Raw genomic sequence first — 21,381 nt, 5'->3', positions numbered from 1 at the left:
AGGGCAATTACTATTGCCAAGCACTGGTGCAGAGCTTTATCATTTCAAAATACTTTCACTTGCCTTATCTTCTTTCATAATCCTAAAAGCCTTGGATGGTGCATGAGTGTGTGCGTGTGTGTGTGTGTTGTGTACACAGTCAGTCAATTTTGTTATGTCCAGCTGATTGAAACCCTATAGACTGTAGCCCACCAGGCTCCTATGTCCATGGGATTTTCCAGGTAAGAATACTGGAGTGGGTTGCCATGCCCTCCTCCTGAGGATATTCCCAACCCAGGGGTCAAACCCCTGTCTCTTATGTCTCCTGCATTGGCAGGCAGGCTTTTTACCACTAGCACCACCTGAGAAGCCCAAATATCCCCAAGTTAGAGAAAAAGAAAGACATGGAAGGACGGGCTGGTTAGTTAACCAAAGACAGAACTAAAGCCAAACATGATCCAGTAATGTACAGTGAAGTCTATAGCATCACCTCAAACTCCCCAAAAGCTCTCAACAAAGCCCTTTTTCTAGGAAAGGTGAAGGAGGGGCATGGTTGGTTAGTTGCTGCAAACTCCTTGGCGTGAGATCCTTTGTTCTTGGTGTCAGGTCAAGGTCAGGTAACGATATTCCTGTAAATCTCCAGGAAACAAATGTTACTCTCTGTTCTGACAAGAATGGGCAGGGCCCCAAGGCACAACTTCCACCCTCTGAGTTCAGGTCCTGGCTAAGAGGAGGCAGCTTTCAGTTGTCAGCTCCCTCGGGGCCCAGTCCCCAGACTCTGCTCAGCTGTCATCTCTGGGGGAGCCAGGCGCTCAGGACCCAAGTGTCCCTCAGGCTGCCCAAAATGCAGGGGCCAGGTCCCGCAGACTGCATCCCAGGCAGACAGCTGCTGCCATTAGGCCACAGACACAGAGATGGGGAGAGGTTCCCTGCTGCTTCAAGGCCTGGTCACCACTGAAGCCACCACTGCTTCATCCACTGGAGCGAGGCTGGATGAGCAGGAGAGCCCCAGGGAGAAGGCCGGGGTGACTCTTATCTCATTCTCACCTGATGACCACCACTCCACTGGCTGTTAGGTGAACGGGCCCACTAACGGTCACACAATGACAGTTGGTCACTTGGGTGGGGCCCACTGCAAGGCTGACCAATGACTGAATGGACCTCTAACAGTCATTCATGGACTGTTGCTTGCTCACTTGGGGGAGGGGTCCACTGTGGTGCCAACCGATGTCTGAGGGGGACCACTACCCACTGATGGTCAACAGTTGCTTCACTCAGGTGGGTGAAGGGTCCACTGTGGCAATGACCAATGGCTGAGCCAGACCACTAATGATCCCAGGTAACCATTGGGCAGGGGGTAATGATGCATGCCCACAGCCACGTGTTACAGGCTACACACTGTCATGCTCTATTACACTACCTGTGTACACTGTATCAATCTTGCTGCATCCTGTGAAGTATTCTGCAGACCACCTTCACCATAACCACCACCAGCACACACACACACACACACACACACACACACACACACACACGACACACGCACAAAACACACGAATACAAAACTACCAAGATTTTAACTATTTCATGACTCACACAAACTGCCCAACCCCTTCTGTCCACTCAGGGGGACACTGGCATTGGATTCTCATATCACCAGCAAAGATGGTCCCTACCATCATTTGTCAAGCTGGAATCGATTATACTCTGACACCACTCCATTCCCTGATATTACCCTTTTATTATTCAGGGGAGGGTACACTATTCTTGAGGTCATTTTTAAATGTTTTGTGTGCCTTTTAAATATCAGCTGCCACATATATATAGACTTCAAATGACTGCCTAAGATATTCCATTTTAGCCTTAAATCTTTAAATATACTTATGAATTTTTGACTTTAACAGATAGCTTAATGTCTCTTCCCTCATAATGGAAATAGATTCCAGGGAATCTTCATTAACTCTATCTTCTTGGGGCCTTCTCCTTGAGATGGCCTTTCATTCTGGGATTCAGCCCCATGTTTTCTATCAGATGTACCAAAGTCGCTGGTCCCTGGACCTGAGCATGGTCCAGGACAGCCTGCATCACAAAGCAAAAGGGTCATGTTTCTGCTTACCTGGAACAGGTTTTTCTCCAACTAGTCTTAGAACCACCAACAACTGGAACATACCCCAACTAGCTAAAGACGATTTGCCCTTTAGGTCTCAGTCTTCAAGTATTGGTCTTAACAATTTTTTGCCAAGCCCTCTTTGTTGAACCTCTACAGCCTTTAGTTTTAACCATGCAATTGAGTAGTTAAGTAAACATAACCATGGAATAGGAAGGCCTTGTCTCCCCAACTGGAGAGGACTCTGTCCATTCCACACCTGTCCATGTGTCTGTTTCGATGCTGTGCATGTTTTGATGCTGTGTATGAACAAGTACACACTACTGACTATGGATTGACTTCCAGAGCTGACAGGGGATTTGTTTGGTACCAACCTGCTGCCACTGCGCATTCATCTCTGATCTTCAAGCAAGTTGCCAGTTCCAAGAATGCCCTGGAACAATCACCAGGCCTCACCATTCTCTGCTGCTTGCCAAGTTCTCTCCTTCTTTACTTAAGAATGGCTGAATATCTAAATTTGATCCAGGAAAAAAATAACAATCCAAATGTTTCCAGTCCAAGATCATGGACACCATAAGCAAGAAAGAGAGGCAACTCAACACTGTAAAAGCAGTGTTCTCTACTCAGAAAAGCAAAGAATTCTCCCCATGTATGCTACAACAGCAACTCTTGTCAACCCAAGAAAATAACTGAAGGGGAAGGATATATTCATTTTTTCCCAAAAGCCTGAAAATGAAAGGTGACTACTACTGTTACTAACGGTAGTCTTCACTTCAGGTTTAAAACTAAGAAAATCTAGCTCGTTGAGTTCTCCCCTTGTATGTGCTTCTGCGATTATATCACTTGCTAGTGTTTCATATTCTTTACCAAATTAGTCATTAACTTTCTTGGACAGAGGCTGATTTTGTGTCATCTTCTCAAACTTCCATAAACCCCCTAGGAGTGGGGATTTCCATTTCCTGCCATTTGACATATATATGGCCCATTCATTCCTAGCAAGTTTACATTCAGATACTTCTCTCTGTAATGCCTGATCTGTCTGCTTGCAGCCTAAGTTTCTGTGCCACAGTTAGAGCAGACAAATGAAAAGGAATTCTCAAACAGGCAATAAGGTGTATTCAAAGAAAATATTTCCATTGTATATCCTTGCCTCCTTTGTCGAAGATAAGGTGTCCATAGGTTCGTGGATTTGTCTCTGGGCTTTCTATTCTGTTCCATTGATCTATATTTCTGTCTTTGTGCCAGTACCATACTGTCTTGACCCAGAAGGATCAGGTAGAGAGGGAGGTGGGAGGGGGGATCGGGATGGGGAATACATGTAAATCCATGGCTGATTCTTGTCAATGTATGACAAAAACCACTACAATATTGTAAAGTAATTAGCCTCCAACTAAGAAAAATAAATGAAAATAAATAAATAAATAAATAAGAAAATATTTCTAAACCAGATTGTGGATAAACACATTTTTATCCTAATATCTATTTTTCTGCATCTTGCTAATTTCCCTCATACGAGCTTGACAAGTGGACATTCCATTTTCCATCCCTCTGACATATTAAATAGTTGCCTCAAAATGAGCAGGATCTGACAATACAAATATGTGTATATTGATGACCCAGTTGTTATTTGTACATTTGAAGTATGCCATCTTTACTCTTCTGTCATGAAGCAGAAGTAATTAAGAATAATCAAGTGGGTGTTAATTGGGTATAATGAAACAATCTCCAGCCAGCCTGAGCCTACTATTTGCCTTCTACTAATAATTATGAACACTAAACATTCATGCTAATCTCCTTCTTATAGAAGCCAACCAGAAATACAGTATTTACTCAGCTAATGGCTTGTTTTGTCTGCAATTTAGTCTGTTTTAAGCTAGGAATCTCATAATTTGCCAAGCTGTCACCAGCTGCTGGGCCCAGACCAGAGATGCAGGATTCTTAGTGACAATAATTCAGAGTATGTCATCCTAAATGAAAGGACAGATATTAATTAAACTAACCTCATGGTGCAATTGACCTGGATGCGTAAATGCCCAAAATTTCAAAGTTCTAAGTTTGTACTAGTCAGAACTACTTATGGACAGAACACACACGCATTGGATAGAGTTTGCACATATAACTCACAGAAGACCTCTATTTTTCTCTTTAGAACTATCTCCGGGCAGCTGCTACAGAGCTGGAAACTGGCCTTTGATCCTATTACTTTCAGAGCCTCTCGGCTGCTGGATGACTATTACACAGCAGTGAACTAAAAGTGTCTTATTGAGAGTGACCATTAGAAACATATTACTGGCCATTAAGCAGATGGTTAGATGTTTTTAAAGAGCTCTTACATAGTAATAGAATCCAGAGTCATTGACTATATTTATTACTCTTCCAAGAAAGTGGAAAAAATAAAAAGGCTGGATGTTTGTTCCTGACGAGGTTAATTTCATTCTCCCAGGATCACCAAAAGGTCACATGTAGACTGAAAACTGGCAGCGGGTGACAAGGTTTTAAAACAGGCTTCTGGACAAGAGGATTAAAGTTCACTTCTTTCCTTCCTTATCAAAACTCAGCTAGGTGTGATTCCAAATAAAGACAACTTGCCTGATTGTATTAGAATCAGAGTTATGGAACAGATACGCATCCAGACCAGAGCTTGGCCAGTAAAGGGTCAGAGAGTAAATATTTTAGACTTTGCAGACCATAAAGCATATGTCCCAACTACTCAAACCTGAAGTTATGTTATGGAAGTAGCCACAGAGGAGAGTAAATGAAGGAACATGGCTGTGTGCCAATAAAACTTGATAAAAACAGGCGGCTGCAGGATTCGGTCTATGGGTCATAGTCTGCCAGCACCAGAGTTAAACCACACTGAAACCTGCTCAGTTAAGGATGATATTTGGGAAGAAATGAACTCTCCTACTCTCGATCACTAACCTGTTTTAATTCATAAGTAAAAAGACATCTCATTTCTCTAATAAATATATTTCTGAATGTGTATGTGAATCAATACATCCTAAATTGCATTCTATTTTTTTCATTAATACATACTTTTATGTGAAGCTTTATCCTCATTTTGCGACTGAACTAGATGAATGGTAGTCAATAGCCTTCCACTCAGAACAAGTATTGTTATAGGACTTCATAAATAAGTACATTATTTTGCTATCATTATATATTTATAAATATGAGTATTTCATGTATATATAAATACAATATTCAAATGTAACATATGTACATATTATAGATGTGAATATTTACATATAAATACCTCTGCTGTTTCCCTTGCTCATAATTTCAAACATTGAGTTTTCTTAAATGTAAACCATCTGTAATTATTTGGTGAACAAAATCTGTTCATTCTAGGTCCTTTATGAAATAGAGGTACATAAATTGCTACAGCAGAAATATACCTTGGATACTGCAAAATCCCAAAGGATTTTTTTGAACTTCAAGGTAAAGTAGAAATACACCATGACCTAGGAGTAAAGGATCTTAAAGTTTTAGTTCCAATTCTTTTTCTAAATAACTGTATTACAAGGACATATAATTTAACCTCTCTGAGCCTTGGTTGCCTCTGAAAAATGAGTAAGTTGAATCAGAGGATGGTCAGAGTCACCTTCAAGCTTTCATACTCTGATCAGCAGACAAAAAACAACTTAATTAGCTCATTTGATTACAGGATAATATTGAGGCCAAAGGAGCAAGTTAAATAGCCATGCAAAGCCAGATAGTTTTAAATAGAGAAAAACACTGTCACACAGGTTATAACTATGCTTGGTTGACTGAGGGACTGCGGCTCATTCAGTCCTTCTCAAATCAACAACACAGAGAGTATGTGATGGTAGGAAGTCAGAAACAGCTTTTTATGACAACATCATTAATGTTTTAACATAACTACAACTACTGGGCTATAAAACCAGGTAATTCACCTGGCTTCTTTTCAGAGATGTGGTGAAGGACCTTATCTCCCTAGTGTGTCCTGGGCCAGTCCACGGTCCCACTGTGCATGACTGGAGTGCAGGGTACACTGTGCGTGATTCTGATGAAAGTCTGATGACATCCAAACTGGTCTGCATACAATTTAACAAGACAAGTCCAGTGATCACAGACCTGGGCGTCAAATGACTATGAAAGTCTCTGACTGCTTCTGTTCTGCTTCTGTACTATCTTGTCACAGACTGGTAGCCATTTGCAGACCAGTATCAACAAGTAAACATAGTCCCCTGGTTGTTACATTCTTATATGCAGAAGAGATGTAAGTTCCAGCTTCGAGGTGGAAGGAAAACAAAATTCAATACACTACTACCAAGTTTCTTATTTTCTTCTTTTTCCAGGCCTATATTCTCTCCTTACTTCCAGTTAACCTTGGAAGCCCAGCTACCAATCTTCTATGTCTTATTTTTATGCTTGCATCTATTCAACAAACATTTATTGACAGCCTCTATGTGCCTGACAGTGTTCAAGCACTTGGCAAACAGTGGTGAATAACACAGATTTGGCCACTGCTCCAACAGACTTGGTGAGTTTCTTTAGAAGAAATATGTCCTAGGTACATGTGCTTACAAATGTCCATTCCTTTAAGTGTAGAAATGGTATGTCTTACACAAAACTGGACAACACTTCTCCATACTCAGTCAAAACTTATTAAACATCAGATATTCATCAGACAATCTGACAACTTTGGAAGTGTCAAAGAACAAGTCATGGACAGCCTAGAACACTCTTCCACAGGGTCTTGCCAGTGGGTAAAGAACGCAAGCATCAGCATAATTCCTATGTCCATAGGTTCTTTGAAGCTTCCTTTAATCACATGGATGGTGCACCAAAAGCTTCCAACTGGGCCTGCTTGCATACTCAGCAGTTGTTTTAGAATATCCTACACTCAAGCTGAAAGGGTCCACAGAGACCTTCTAACATTGCTGATGAAATACCAGAATCTAGGAAGGTGAAGTAGCTTACCCAAAGTCACACAACCAGCAGGTAAAAATAAGCCCTGAGAGCATTATGTTCAAAGCTGTATGGCAAGGTCCAGCTTTGGCTGGCACATTTGGGAAGGGGGCCTGCCAGGCATATCAACAACCCAGCTTCTGCAGGACTGCTTCAAACAAGTACATGGAAGCAAGATGTGATGGCAACATTGCTGGATGAGGAAGTTTGGTGATGCCCTAAGAAGTCTTGAGTAGGACAGCTATCCTTTCCAGGCCATCTGACCTCATGACTTTCATGGTCTTAAAAGTCCCTTTCAGCTCTTAAGCTCTACTGTAGAAACACAGACTTTGGAACACTAGGTATCCTAACACTACTTTGGAAATCTAGGTAGTCTACTAGCAAAAAGCAGACTACACAGAGTAAGTGGCCATTACAATCATTCCATTACAACCAGGCCTTGCATCAGTCTTTTAAACAGAGGTAGTCAGGTTCACATTATGATGAAATCTAGAGGCTTCTAACACTCCTAGCTCTAGGTTTAGCCACAAACATATCCATGACCTCAGCCTAACTAGCCCTAAGTCCTACCAGCTTCTGACTATCCACCTTGCCTGGACCACAGGACCTATCACCTGATGCTACTCTCCCGCTAAGACTTGTCCCCCTCCTTGTCTACAACTCATATTGCCCAGCTTCCAGTAGCCCTGAGGAAATGACCCTTTTAGATCCTACCTGGAGCAAAGGATCCCACCTCAGCTTTAATCTCTCATATGTAACTGGGGTTTGCTCAAATTACCCACAATTCACATACTAACATTCACACACACACACACACAGAGTCACCTGCCCTTCCAACCACCAGTGTAATAGTGGAGGAGAGCTTTCACTGAACTCTACTATGAAAGTTTCCATTGATTCAATACCCACCTGCCCAAACTTAAGAGCTCTTCTAATCCAATAATATTGATCAATATTAGACCTACAAATGCTCATTCATGTCCTATAAACTGAGATGAACCAGACTGTCAAAGTAGCTGAGAAAAAAATAAAAACCTGAAAGCAGCTTACGGAAGGTCAGAATTCCTCCTTAGGCCTTGCAATTTCATAACAAATGCCTCACAATGAATAGCTTGATGAGGACAGGGCTCTCCACACAGCGAGAATTTTTCTTTCATTTGGCAAGCAATGAAATCATTAAGGCCATATATCACCATTCCCACTAACAGAATCTCCTTGTGTCATCTCCTTCAGTGTGCATGCAAGCAGAAGACACATATCTATTGTCTCTTACTTCTGGAAGTTGTAAATGTAGGGAAATTGTCATCATTAAACTGAATATAATGGTGCCCTCACCCCCTCCCCCTTTCATTTTCTCACTCCGCACCTCGGCTCTGCCTGACACATAAATGTCAACACAAAAGTATGTCCCGAAGACCAATGGGCACAAAATTCTGATTACCAGCAAAAATCCATCATGTGATACTGAACATCCACCCCTGCAGCGAAAGGAAACGACAATTGCCTTTGCTGTGCAAGGTGGAGAAGCCGACCTCAAAGTGTCTCTGGTGGTATAAACAGGTTATGAAGATGGGTACAGACAAAAGCCACCACCCAACAGGCCACCAGACACCCTCCCCTCCCAAGTGTGCTGTTGGGAACCACAGACAGCTCTAATCAAAGTCCACTCTCCCTGCTCCACTTCTTAACCCTGAACCAGGAACCTCTTGCCAGGCCAAGTTGAACCCCAGAAAATCCCCAGCCAGGGCTAGAGGAGGGTTCACCCCGGAAACCACTCCTACAGGGAAACAGAAAGGAATGGCAAGTGAGCTCTGCCCAGGGCAGCCGGACTGGTTCACTGCAAAGGAGAAGGTGTAGCTTTGATGTCACCAGCAGGCAGCTTGAGAGGTCAAAGACAGAGCTCTGAGCTACCAGCATGCTGAGCCAGCAGGGGAAGGAGGAGGCTTCCTGACCTGAGGAGTTCTGCAGGAGGCCTTGCCATCCATGGGTTGTCAGGGGCTGTCATTAGGCCACAAGGACTGTTTGGCCTTGAGCATCAGTTATGTTATGTAAATTACGCTTAATGAAAGTGCAGCCTTGGTCCATAAAAACTTAACAATGCATTTGTCTTCATTTGAGCGGTCCCCAGCAGCCACCACCTCCCTTTACAGACCACGTTAACGGGGCTTTTGCCACACGTCCCTGTCTTCCATGGCCACCGTCTGGAGGCCCTCAGGAGAAGGAGAGGGGTTGGCGTACACTTAAGAAGACAAATGTGCCATCGTGGAGTTGGCATCAGGTGGCCCAAGCACACATGCAGGACAGCGAAGCAGATGTGGCCGAACCCATCCCACCTCCCCAGGCACTCTTTGTGAACATCACTCAGATGGCTGCGAAAGATAAAATTCAGTCTTGCGTTCCTGAGAGCTGGATGTCACCTCTGATTCATCAGCAGGTATTTACTAAGTGCCTCCCACATACATAATACATAGCAAAGACATACATCTCTCTCTCCTGACAAGCAGGTAACAGGGTCTGACTCTAAGACACCCCATCTTGAGATGCCCAGAGCAAACCTTTAGGTGTTCTCTAGCTGCTGCTTTCGGTTCTATGCCAATCATCTTTCAAGAAGATATCTCCAAGAAAAGAAAGTCAGTCTGAAATTCCCAGCTTCAAAATTTAATATAGGTCCCCAGAGTAGAAAAGGAAAGGAACTGGAATTGTTACTGTGAGAAGAGGAAGTTTGGCTTGGCATGGCTCTAATTATTATAATTATTAAATATTTTTAAAAGTCGAGTTCCTCCCCATAGACCGTAAAACTCTCCATGGACTGATCCTCCCCACCTGCTCCACGCCCAGCTCTGTCTCTCTCTCCCACCGTCTCTCCAACAGCCACACTGGCCTCCTCTCAGCTCCTCACCATCACTCAGCTCCCTCCAGACAAGATTCTTATACTTGCTGCTCCCTCTGCCAACAGGGCTCTCCCCTTTTCTCTTTCCTGACTCACTTCACCTCCTTCAGCATCCAAGTGAGACATCACTTCACCAGGAAGTCTTCCCAAAGCTCCCTAAGTCAAAATCAGATCTCATCCTAGCCCCATGTCCTTCTTCCCAGTCTCAACTCCAGTTGTGATCTGATATTCTTTGTGTCAGTGTTTGTGTTTGTGTGATTATTTAGCTGGTTCCAAATCGGGAAAGGAGTACATACATCAAGGCTGTATACTGTCACCCTGCTTATTTAACTTATATGCAGAGTACATCATGCGAAATGCCAGCCTAGACAAAGAGCAAGCTGGAATCAAGATTGTCAAGAGAAATATCAATAACCTCAGATACGCAGATGATACCACCCTTATGGCAGAAAGTGAAAAGGAACTGAAGAGTCTCTTGATAAAAGTGAAAAAGGAGAGTATAAAAGCAAGCTTAAAACTCGACATTCAAAAAACTAAGATCATGGCATCCAGTCCCACCGCTTCATGGCAAATAGATGGGGAAACAATAAGAAACAGTGACAGCTTTATTTTCTTAGGCTCCAAAATCACTGCAGATGGTGACTGCAGCAATGAAATTAAAAGATACTTGCCCCTTGGAAGAAAAGCTATGACCAACCTAGACAGCATATTAAAAAGCAGAGACATTACTTTGCCAACAAAGCTCCATCTAGTCAAAGCTATGGCTTTTCCAGTAGTCATGTATGGATGTGAGAGTTGGACTATAAAGAAAGCTGAGCACTGAAGAATTGATGCTTTTGAACTGTGGTGTTGGAGAAGACTCTTGAGAGTCCCTTGGACAGCAAAGAGATCCAAGCAGTCCATCCTAAAGGAAATCAGTCCTGAATACTCATTGGAAAGACTGATGCTGAAGATGCAGAACTCTGAGCACCTGATGCAAAGAACTGACTCATTTGAAAAGATCCTGATGCTGGGAAACATTGAAGGCAGGAGGAGAAGGGGATAATAGAGGGTGAGATGGTTGGATGGCATGACCGACTTGATGGACATGAGTTTGAGCAAGCTTTGGAGTTGGTGATGGACAGGCAAGCCTGGCATGCTGCAGTCCATGGGATTGCAAAGAGTAGGACACAACTGAGAGACTGAGCTGAAATGAACTGATTATTTAGCAACCCTCACCTCCACAAGACTAATAGCTCCATGAGAGAGGCAGTCATATTTACCTTTCCTGACCACCAAACCCTTAGCACCAAGCACTAGTAGGCAGCTCAATAAATGAGTGAATAAATGCATATATGCATACATACATACATATGTAACAGTTCTCCATGACTATGGAAAAAAAATACCAAGAAAAGAACTAAACTCACATTCATTAGACAGGAAGAAGAAACGAATGACCATAACAGTGCTACAATCCTAGGAAAAAAAGCTACCAAGTGGAGCCAGGTACTGGACCAGGTAAAAACATCTTTAAGAAAGGACCATGCAGAGATGTGTCAGGTGATCTTTCATGAGCCCTGCCATTCTTGTGTTTTCTGTCCTGTTCTGCCACGGTGGCCACATCCCATTTCCTGTCAGCATGCATTACTGCTTCAAGTGTAGGTTCAACCAACAGCTTTCATACCTACTCTTTGTTGTGCCTCTTGGCTCCCAAAAGGAACATGAATTCTTTTTGTTTTCCAGGTAGCAGAAAGAAACAGAGAAAGAAACTACAACGAAGCACCAGCCTGGCAAATACTGGTTTCCTGGAAGTTGAGGACCAGAGTGAGTTGGTTGTTCTGCACCAAAGCCTATCCGAAGAAAAGGTAAAATTCCCAATGAAAGGAAATACTTCCAAGGCTCCTCTCTCTCACCTACATATCAAAGGAGTTTCACTGAAGCATTGACCAGAACTTCCTGGAAAGGGAGTTTATCCCAGTTTGTTCACCTCACAAAGGAACTGTGTGAATCTTATTTGACCCCTGTTTTTCCAATCTAGGATATGAATTTAGCTAGCTTCGAAAATGTTTTAGGGCTTACACAGAAATTTGTAAAATGTCAGAGTGAAAATTTTAATTGAGTTATTAGCAATATCTCTTCTTTGAATGACCTTTTAGTACTCCTTATAACATATCACCTCCTTTTACTACCTTCTGGCTGACAGTTCCTAATATATTCTTTCTTCCTAGATGATATCATCTGTCCTTGGGTGGAATTAACTAAAGCACTCTACATTCAGAAGCTGACATTAATCCATAGCCCCAGATTTGTAACAGCTGCTGGTGTAAACACTGTTTCCATACATTGAGTTTTAACAATGACTGGAAGAAATGCATACTATTCATTGGACACCAATGACAAGCAAACAAAAGAATCAGACTGCCAAACAGCAATGATTTAAAAAAAAAAAAACTAACTGATTTAAATATATCTACTGCTCAAATCTAGCTTCATGGAATTTTTATATTTCTCTTAAGAATCACGTGTGTAAAAAAAAAAAGCTAATCAAAATAGGAAATTATAAGGAGGAATGGCAAATAAGTTGTTTGTTCAAGTAACTTTCTGATACTCAACGAAGGAAATAACAGAAAATACAATCCCATATTCTCAGTAACCCAGACATGTTGCATCATTCCAAGAAATGGAAAAAGTAAATCATCATGGCATGTGGATACAGAAAGGTATATTCAGAGTCGAGGATCACCAAACAGGGAAAAGATAAATAAAAGCCTTCCCCCACAAAACTCCCAACCACAGTGCTTTCTCATAACAACCTCAAGGCACCCAAACATCATGTCCTAATGTGAAAATGACCAACACAGGGGCAGGAGGCTCCAAATTTCCTGTGTCTCCCCCAAATCTCCTCCCCCAGACTTCATGTCCAGTTGCAAACAAGCTTGTATACATCAGTGTAGCAACAAGCAGTGACATCCATAGGGACCCCAGCAGCATTTTCCATCAGCACAACTGTGTTATTTAGAATCTGAGGCAGTAATGACCACCATGAATGCCAGACTGCTGATATAAGTCCCAGAGCCTGAGGGAGCTGATAATTAAAGTGTGGCTACTCTCATTGTATGGTAGGAACCCAGTGGCAGGAAGAGGGAATTTCCAAGGGTAAAGGAAACTGCAAGTGGGGCTAGTAGAAGCAAAGTGGGGGTCCCCTTCCTGGTGCCTCAGCCCTGTGGTCCCTAAGCTCTGAACTCTCTGATTCCATGAGGAAATGCCAATCCCCTCCTCAGACCATCTGCCACCCCATGCCCCACGTCATGAGACAGCTGCTGCCACTGCATTAGGATACTGTCAGGGATTGGTGATCAGGTCACACCCCCGAGGGCAAGGGAAACAGGGTTCACTTGCACAGTGAGGTTATCCCTGTTAGTAGTCACCTGAAGAACAGGTGTACCTCCAAATGAGAAGCAATAGCTAAGAGGACTGACTTAGGTGAGTGGGAGAGAAGTATCACTGCCCTTGGCCTGGGTCTGGAAGTCCCAGTGTTTACAAGCGTTCTCTTCCTGCTATGAACTAAAGAAAGCATCCACCACATGGGAACAAAATCCAAGAGGGGGACCCTGATGGACTGAAATGAACCTGACCATGCCCAGAGCCCTGGGAGGCAGCTGGCCAGGTCAGAATCAGAACCCTGGGCTCTTTAAGCCAGACCAGCTCAACTCCTGGTACCTTCTTGATACCCCTCTGTTATCCCTGAAACCTGTCCCAGTCTGTTCCATTTGTGTTAAGACAGAGTGAGAAGAAAACTTATGTTGGGGACCAATGTGGATGCATCAAACACAGGAAAACTGGGGCCAGAGAATCATCATCCCCTCCCCTTCAAGAGGATCCCATTAACAGCAGAAGTTTCTAAGTTTTGCTTTTTACTGCGTAAGGAAGCATTTCCTTATACTATCTCTGAGTATTCAAAGCTTATCTATCATATTATCCTCTAAGCTACTTTGCCTGTTGGATTAATCCAAACCCAGGTAATAGGCATAATTGTATATGCTGTCTAAGTAATATATTTAATGGACTCGTTTATCTACTTAATTTAGTGGTCATTTAGCATGAGACCAGCACTGCATTAAATGTAGGACATTTAAGTACAAATAGCAAACAGTCCACTCTTCCCAGGAATGTCCACACTAACCAGGAAACAGCCTAGAGATAGAACTTTACCTTAAGAGGATAATTCCATTGACGGGAATTTGAGGGGTTATGTCGTCCCTGGTGGGGGAAGCATTTTCATTTGGGGGGATGCTCTGGAGGATCTGAAATCACAGCAAGAAAGCAGATGCCTCTTCTGCTCAGGCATGATGTCAACCCTCTATGTAAGACTCCATGTTTCAGGAAATGCAGGAGATGCATTCAAGAGATGCAGGAAAGCTGTTAACAAGAAAAGCAATTTCCCTCAGGGAGGAAGGGGGATGCTGAACCCAGCAGGTAAAGAGTTCCACCAGTCCTGGCCCTGCATAATGGAAGGCTGAGATTTTGGTCAGGAATCTGACCCTCCAGATAACCACCACTCTTTCACCCCAGAAATACATGATCTGTAAAGTGAATCCTGGCAGCTACAACACACATTGAATTGTCTAATGAGACTGGGGCTGGTGGATGGTCAAGTAACTGATAACGGCTTACAAGAGCTTTAGGTAGATGGAGACCTGATACTGAATAAATACTCGAGGTTATAGCCATGTCCACCTGCATATGCACTCACAAATATGGCACACGGATAGCCTTGTGTCCTTCAGCTCCCTAGCTGAATTAACAGAAAAGATGAAAGTAAAAATGTGAGTTGAGCAGCTTTGCTTTTTTCCATTCATCCCGGTGAGTGAAGTGGGAGAACTTATCTTCTATCATTTATCCTTTGTCACTACTACATATTGTTATATATTTTACAACTCTCAACTTGCCGGGTGGTTTTGGTCATCTGACAGTACCATTAAAAAGTTCTGCCAATATTTTACAGTGTAGTATGACAGAAGGAGCATTACATTATGGAGACAAAAGCACTTGGGTTTCTTTAAAGTTTAACTATATTTCTTATTAGCAGTGTGACCTTACACAAGTCCCTAAAACACTTTGGCCTCAGTTTCCTCATCTGTAAGGCAGGCTCACTACTACTTCATGTTGGACCAAAATCAGTGCTGTTATGAGGTCATCCGAATAATAGAGAAGAATGGGTTTTGTGAATGTAACTCATCCTCTCAATGACCTTCTGCCTCATTTTAAAACCCTATCCCGTGTAATTTTCAGGTGTCTTGATAACTTGCCTTTTTTCTTTTTTTCTGAGAATTTCTGAGAATGGAATTGTTCAGTTCACTTTAGTCGCTCAGTCGTGTCCGACTCTTTGCAACCCCATGGACTGCAGCACACCAGGCCTCCCTGTCCATCACCAACTCCCAGAGTTTACTCAAATTCATGTCCATTGAGTTGGTGATGCCATCCAACCATCTCATTCTCTGCTGTCCTCTTCTTCTCCCACCTTCAATCCTTCCCAGTACCAGGATCTTTTCCAGTGAGTCAGTTCTTTACATCAGGTGGCCAAAGTATTGGAGTTTCAGCTTCAGCCTCAGTCCTTCCAATGAATATTCAGGACTGATTTCCTTTAGGATGGACTGGTTGAATCTCCTTGCAATCCAAGGGACTCTCAAGAGTCTTCTCCAACACCACAGTTCAAAAGCATCAATTCTTCAATGCTCAGCTTTCTTTATAGTCCAACTCTCACATCCATACATGACTACTGGAAAAACCATAGCTCTGACTAGACAGACCTTTGTTGGCAAAGTAATTAACAGATGGAACTGCAGCATTCCCTTTCAACTTTTCCACCTTTCAGAACCCAGGCTCACGAGATCACACCAATGCTTCTGAGATGTTTCTAGTGAACATGTGATTGTCTCCTCTAATGCCTTTTGGCTATACTTGACCTTGAACCCCTTCTTCCTCCCTTTACCTCACTGATTCTTTCTTATTAATCAGGTTAATTCATTCACACATTCCCTCCTCTGAAGCACCTCATCATCTCTAGAGGCTAATTGGGGGTCAGAGGGAGATGTTGAGTGTGGGGATGCAGGAGAGTTCTCGGGAGAAGATGCAAATAGGTCTCTATAACACTTCTATAAATTTCACCAACTGACAAAGGGACAAGAAAGTGGTGTTTTGTTCTGACCATGAACATACCACTTGGTCTTTCAACCCCTTCCTGGGGTTTGCCTCTCCTGTGCTCCCAAACTCAGATATGATGCTACATGAAGACAGAAAAATCATGCTAGTTACAATTCTGCCACTTCTCCTTGCTGTTTCTCCCTGCTGATGACATGAGCTGGAAGAGTGCCAGAGATCAGAGAGAAAACTCACCAAAATGATCATAAAGCCACTTAGAAATATATGAGCATGATCAACACACTAAATAATAATTACTCACATTTGTATTCCCTGCCAATCTTCATACACAGGGTATAAATGTGACCTGCTCCAAATGAATCACCTGGTTTTAAATGCCTGAGAGTCATCGTCCTGTGACTCTGACAAAGTAACCTACATAGCTCATACCTTGGGTTTATAACAGAGACACTGCTGTGAATTGAAACCCCAAAGAACAAAGCCAGTTGAATTTTTTAAACATTTACTGCAAAATTTTCATTATACGTTATATTCTTCTCAAATATTTCATCAAGCCTTTTCTCTACTCTCTGGGTTAAATCTCAATCACTAAAAGGAATGATTCGAAGGCAATAATGTAGAAACAAAAGGGGAGATTAAATACAAATTAAGCTTTCATTTGTACTGTTTTTCCAGACTGAATTAAAGTGATTGAGCTAACTTTGGTGGAAAGTAAATTTTACAGCTGTTGGAAATGATAGAATGTAAATTGGATTATACTATTTAAATATTTTACAAATAATTGAAATGGCATTCTTGTAAGTTATGTCCCAATATTCATGTTCAAACATAGTAGATCACACTGACTGGCTCTGGATATATATCTTTCCCAATGCTTTAAATTTCTTCCATTACCAGAAATTCATACAAAGACAGGTCGAGGGGCACAGGTTAATATGATGGGAATGAAAAGGCATGATGGTATGATTCAACCTATTCAAATTAACTCATTACAACAGATATATATCTATTGCAGGGCACTGAGCAAGCTACTGGACACAATAAGGAATTGGCCTTGCCCTGAAGGTGCTTACCATCTCCTAGAAAGAAGGGAAAGTGAAAAGTGAATGTGCTAGCTGCTCAGTTGTGTCTGAATCTTTGCAACCCCATGGACTGTAGCCCGCCAGTCTCCTCTGTTTATGGGATTCTCCAGGCAAGAATACTAGAGTGGGTTCCATTCCCTTCTCCAGGGGATTTTCCTGACCCAGGGATTAAAACCCAGTCTCCCACATTGCAGGCTGATCCTTTACCATCTGAGACACCAGAGAAGCATCTAGCCAAATAAAACTGTGTTATTTTAAATAGCATCATCCAAATGTGTAACATACAGGAAGTGAGAGGTGGGTGAAGGAGGCAGGTTGGGGAAGAATTTATAAAAAAGAGGACATTTAAGATGAGCTTTGAAGGATGGATAAAATGTCCATAGGTAAACACTGCAGGAAGCATATTTAAGGAGCAAGAAAGGAATAAATAGCCTCATTTCATGGGCATGGGAAAACATGGGACATATTTACAAAACTGAGAATAGAACCAACCAAAAGGAGCCAGCATGCCTGGAAAAGTTGGGAGATATTTTCTAATTCAACCAACTTGTATTGATTATCCATCTACCCATAAGATCTATTGGGAAATGTAAAGAAAAATAAAGCAAAGTCACTTTCCTAGAGGAATTTGCATTTTAGCAGTGAAAACCTGTAAATAAATTAAAAAGCAAAATAGAAAGCAAAAAGCACCACACAGGGGTATAGACACAGGGTTTTGTAAATTTAGTGGCAGTAAAGGTCACTACAAAGCATCAAGGAGAAGAGTCATGAAGGATGGATATGTGAGGATGAAGATATCCCTTCATTCACTAAAACTACAGATTGACAAGTAGTTTCCTCGTATATTAGATACTGAGCAAAATAATGCAAGCAAAGATGAACAACACAGAGTCCTTTGTCTTAAGGGACTCGGCGTGACTGGAACAAAGGGTGAAGGTAAAAAAAGAAAGAAAGCACTGGGAAGACAGGCTTGCAGCCAACCTGCCAGCCTAGCATTTCGGAAAACAAATTTTCTTACATGAGGAGGCCTCTGAAGCCACTGAGGATGTCTGTGCAGCAGCTTCTAGAAGACTATTCTGTGTCTCAGCTCAAATCCCTCTGAAAGCAGAGTCTGTAATGAGCACATGGGTACAGGGAGCTTATTTGGAAGGTGATCCCAGAAAGCAGGAGAAAGAGCATGGAAAAGGAAAGATCCACTATCAGCGTGCATTGTCAAGGTCACTGTTCCCAGCAGTGGGGCATGATCCCATTTCCAGGACATCTAAGGACCACAGATAATCCCTCCCAGAACTGCCTGTATGATGGACAGGAGGCTGGGCAGTTAGCCATCAGTGTCCGTTCCCCATTGGTTGAGGGCTGTCCAGGATGGGGGAACTGACTTCCTTATACTTTCAGGCTGAGCTTAGCTTATGCACACAGTCACATGGCTCTTGATAAGATCCTAGGGTAGGAAAGTAGAAAGACTGATGGAGTAACTCGTGAGACGCTGCCAGCAAGAGTCTGAATGCACATCAGTTCAGTTCAGTCACTCAGTCGTGTCCGACTCTTTGTGACCCCATGCACTGCAGCATGCCAGGCTTCCCTGTCCATCACAAAATCCCAGAGCTTGCTCAAACTCATGTTCATCAAGTTGGTCATGCCATCCAACCATCTCATCCTCTATTGGCCCCTTCTCCTCCCGCCTTTAATCTTTCCCAACATCAGGGTCTTTTCCAACGAGTCAGTTCTTTACTTCAGGTGGCCAAAGTATTGAAGCTTCAGCTTCAACATCAGTCCTTCCAGTTAGTATTCAGGACTGATTTCCTTTAGGATTGACTGGTTTGATCTCCTTGCAGTCCAAGGGACTCTCAAGAGTTTTCTCCAACACCACAGTTCAAAAGCATCAATTCTTCGGCACTCAGCCTTCTTTATGATCCAAATCTCACATCCATATGTGACTACTTCATGGTCCAAATCTCACATCCATACACGACTACTGGAAAAACCATAATTTTTACTAGACAGACCTGTGTTGGCAAAGTAATATCTCTGCTTTTTAAATATGCTGTCTAGGTTTGTCATAGCTTCTCTTCCAAGGAGCAAGTGTCTTTTAATTTCATAGCTGCAGTCATCACCTGCAGTGATTTTGGAGCCCAAGAAAATAAAGTCTGTCACTGTTTCCATTGTTTCCCCATCTATTTGCCATGAAGTGATGGAACTGGATGCCATGATCTTACTTTTGTGTGTATTGAGTTTTAAGCCAGCTTTTTCACTCTTCTTTTTCACCTTCATAAAGAAGCTCTTTAGTTCCTCTTTGCTTTCTGCCATAAGGGAGGTGCCATCTACATATGTGAGGTTATTGATACTTCTTCTGGCAAGCTTGATTCCAGTTTGTGCTTCATCCAGCTTCATGGAACTGTGAAATACAGCTGTGACTGAAACCAGAGGTGAACTTAGGAGATGTGACAGGGGCCTCAAAAATGTCTGCTGGAATCAGGCAGGAGCCTGCATGCAATGCAGGGTGGAAGAAAAAGACTCAAGGAAAACAATCACTGTCTAGCCTGGCAAAGAGAAAGATAATGGGAAACTGAACAAGATGGTGGGACTGGAGAAGAGAAGATGGATATTGAAATCATCACCAAGGATTAAGCAACTAATGAACTGTGTGGAGCTAAGGAGGTATATCAAAGATAACTGAGATTCTAAACCTCCATGACTGAGAAAAAATGGTGTCGTGAACAGAAGGCTAAGTGAACATGAAAACAGCAGCTAAGAGAATGTGATGCCCAGGAGAAAGATGGAAATACAAGACTACATTTTGGGAGACAGTGAACTGGAAATTATCAGCATAGAGACAGTAGCTGAATTCACAGTTTTGCTAAGAGATTTATATAAGAAAGAAAAAAAAAGTAATGGTTAGAAACTAAAGAAATGTTTACTAAAGAAATTAATTAAAGAAATTAAAGAAATGAATGGAAAAGGAAGGCAGATGATAAAACAGGAGAAATCACAGTGTCAAAGTAAATAGAGAACAGAGAGCTTCAGAAATAAGAGTCTGGACAACAAGGTGGAATAGGAGAGAGAGGATGGATAATAAAGACCAAGAAGCACCCACTGACTGAGGAGACTGAGAATCAGAGAAGAGCTTCAAGGATATGTCCCAGACTTCTACCAGGCTACCTGGTGACCAAGGTCTAAAGAATAAGGGAGAGGAAGTCAGTCTTTTTCCACAAGGGTTCCTCATATCAATCACAGAATGTGCTTCCTGTGACAACTTTCTCAATTCTTTCATGGGTGGTACACATCTAAGACATTCCTAAATACATAGAAGTTACTATCAAAGCCTTAGGACACAGGTCAGAAAACTTACTCTATAAAAAGGCATATGGCCTCTTGAAACTACTCGGCTCTGCCTTTGTAGCACCAAAACAGCAATAACCGAGAAGATTGGGTGTGTCTATGCAACCATAAAACTTTATTTACAGACACTGAAATTTGGATTTCATATATTTGCATGTGTCAATAATTGTTCTTTTTAAAATTATTTCTAACATAGGCAAAACACTCTCCGACATAAATCACAGAAGGATCCTCTGTGACCCACATCCCAGAATTTTAGAAATAAAAGCAAAAATAAACAAATGGGACCTAATGAAACTTAAAAGCTTTTGCACAACAAAGGAAACTATAAGCAAGGTGAAAAGACAGCCCTCAGATTGGGAGAAAATAATAGCAAACGAAGCAACAGACAAAGGATTAATCTCAAAAATATACAAGCAACTCCTCCAGCTCAACTCCAGAAAAATAAATGACCCAATCAAAAAATGGGCCAAAGAACTCAACAGACATTTCTCCAAGGAAGACATACAGATGGCTAACAAACACATGAAAAGAGGCTCAGCATCACTCATTATCAGAGAAATGCAAATCAAAACCACAATGAGGTACCATTATACGCCAGTCAGGATGGCTGCGATCCAAAAGTCTACAAGCAATAAATGCTGGAGAGGGTGTGGAGAAAAGGGAACCCTCTTACACTGTTGGTGGGAATGCAAATTAGTACAGCCACTATGGAAAACAGTGTGGAGATTTCTTAAAAAGCTGGAAATAGAACTGCCATATGACCCAGCAATCCCACTTCTGGGCATACACACCGAGGAAACCAGATCTGAAAGAGACACATGCACCCCAATGTTCATCGCAGCACTGTTTATAATAGCCAGGACATGGAAGCAACTTAGATGCCCATCAGCAGACGAATGGAT

At 42.3% G+C, this 21,381-nt stretch overlaps 1 protein-coding gene and 1 long non-coding RNA gene across 2 annotated transcripts in view; one reads left to right on the top strand and one right to left on the bottom strand.

Annotated features, from left to right (window-relative positions):
- The window catches only part of LRMDA (leucine rich melanocyte differentiation associated), a 1,164,713-nt gene that overhangs the window by 672,179 nt on the left and 471,153 nt on the right, over positions 1 to 21,381 (bottom strand). The window lies entirely within an intron of this gene.
- LOC110125740 (uncharacterized) lies at positions 1,143 to 12,394 on the top strand. Its single transcript, XR_002310165.2, has 3 exons — positions 1,143 to 1,318; positions 11,637 to 11,758; positions 12,122 to 12,394. It is a non-coding gene; the product is annotated as an uncharacterized lncRNA (long non-coding RNA).

This window comes from Odocoileus virginianus, chromosome 7 (genome assembly GCF_023699985.2).
Source record: "Odocoileus virginianus isolate 20LAN1187 ecotype Illinois chromosome 7, Ovbor_1.2, whole genome shotgun sequence".
NCBI lineage: Eukaryota > Metazoa > Chordata > Mammalia > Artiodactyla > Cervidae > Odocoileus > Odocoileus virginianus.
The sequence above is the reverse complement of the archived record's forward strand: the minus strand, read 5'-3'. Positions and strand labels throughout refer to the sequence as shown.